Source organism: Plasmopara halstedii (assembly GCF_900000015.1).
Source record: "Plasmopara halstedii genome assembly, contig: Scaffold_525, whole genome shotgun sequence".
Lineage (NCBI taxonomy): Eukaryota > Oomycota > Peronosporomycetes > Peronosporales > Peronosporaceae > Plasmopara > Plasmopara halstedii.
The window spans coordinates 918,059-920,249 of record NW_020187445.1 but is presented as its reverse complement, the minus strand read 5'-3'; positions in this window follow the sequence as shown (position 1 = coordinate 920,249).

The window sequence follows — 2,191 nt, the reverse complement described above, 5'->3', positions numbered from 1 at the left end:
GGAGTATCCGAGTCGTCGAATACCAAAGGTGTATCGGACAGGAGTATCGAGCGAGACTCGCGACCCTGACCCAGGGTATGTCTACCGTAGACGATAGCGCGCAGCTGTACATCATCGTCAACAGTATGACGGGGGTGGAAGACAGCAACAACACCAGAGAAGAGAAGATTAGAGAAAAGAGAAGAGAAGAAACCCTTGAGGTTATTCCTGCTGTGGATGCTCTTCTTGAGCTGGACGAGATGTCCCTCAAAAAGTTTGACGATTCCTCGAAGGCAGGCAATTTAGTCGAATTGGTCATTATACGAACAAATGAGGAGATCAACTCGTCGTCCCTTCTGGATGAAGCTGTCCTGGAGGGAATCAAGAGGGTGCGGGACGCACGAAGTGAATTTTTGATCTTAAAGAATTCCTCGGATTCGCTCTACCCTTTGGTAAAGAAATGTCAAGGCGTTGTCTCCAAACACCCGCCGTCGGTTCTACCTACGAACCGAAGTGTGCGTCATGAGATCGACCTGGTTCCGGGAACCAAATACTGCGTAGCACGCAAATGCCGCCTGCCCAAGGAGCAGTGTTAAGTCATTGATGTCTTTTTCCGTGCAAAGCACGACGCAGAAATGGTGTGTGAGAGCAAGTCTCTCCATTCGACACCCACGTTTTGTGTCCGGAAGCCGAACGGCAAGTGGCGTATCGATCGCGATTTGAATAAGCTAAACGCTGCCACTGTTCTGGCACAGACGCCAATTCTTAGGAAGGATGGTCGCCAGATCAATATGGTTGGCTGTACAAAGTACAGTACACTCGACTTGGTCGATGGGTATTACCAATTGCTCATGAGAGTGAGTGATATCCCGCTGACGACGATGAGTACTCTGGCGGCATGCTCCGGGAGTGGCTGGTGCTGCCTAGTGTTGTCAATGCACCAACAACGTTTACTCATCTTGTGACGCAATTGTTCAGGACCCACCGGGCGTATGCAGAGGCATACTTTGATGATATCTTCGCCCACAGTCGTGTGGGGCCCTACAGGACGGATGAGGAAAACTACATCGCTTATTTTAGAGCGGTGCTCGAATCCACGCGCACGAATAAGCTGCATGCGAACGCAGACAAGTGCATATTTAGCGCTAAAGAAATCTCCTTTTTAGGGTATTTTATTAGGAAGCGCGACCTTCGAGCGAATCCCACAATGGTCAAGGTTATTTTGTACTGACCGGTTCAAATAACTCAAATGGCTTGCGCAAGTGGATTGTCCTCGCCAACTACTTGCACAAGTATAGCTGGGATTATGCGAAAATTGCGCTGCCATAGTCAAATCTCCTTGAAATGGTGTTGGGACACCGAGCATCGGAGCGCTTTTGGCGTGGTCAAAGACAGCGTTCTTCATGCACCGATACTGGCGTTGCCAGACCCCAATCGTTCTTTTAGTGTCGCCTGTGACGCTTCAGATTTTGTCATCGACAGTGCTCTGACATCGAGGGGTGACATCGGGTGATCGCGTTCGAGTCTCACCAGCTTAAGCCTACTACAAGGAATTACTTGCGATGAAGCATGCACTTGCCAAGTACGGGGTAAACCTGCTTGACTCAAAGCTGTTTGTGATTTACACAGATCATGCGCCATTACGCACTGCGACTCAGTCCTTCACATCTCGCAAAAAATTGCCAGGTGGCTATCATTCTTTGCAGAGTATAACTGAAGTATAAGCCAGGGATGCAGAATTCATTGGCTGATGCGTTGTCACGCAGACTGGATTATAAGCTTGCTCATGTCACGACAGTGAGGTCGTCAGTGACGGATTTGATTCGAGACGCATACGCGGGTGATGATATGTGCGTAGCGCTGCTACGGGCTCTCGGAAGCAAGGAGTCTGGAAACTCGGAGAGGAAATTGTCGGCGCGTTTGCGCGCACGGTTGAACCGATAGTTGTTTGAATAGCGGGTTTTTGTATTATAGCACTGACTTGACGGATATGCCACGAATTGTGGTTCCTTCATTAAGGATTTGAACTAAGTATTCTATATGAGGCCCACGACACCGCAGTCAGTTGTCATCTCGGTCGTGAGAAGACATACAGCTCTGTGAGTTGGCACTACTGGCGGTCCAAGCTATATAAATGGACGAGCACATATGTGCGCAGGTGTGAAACGTGTCATAGGGTGTAACCCACTCCAAATGCGGTGGCGCCGCTGGC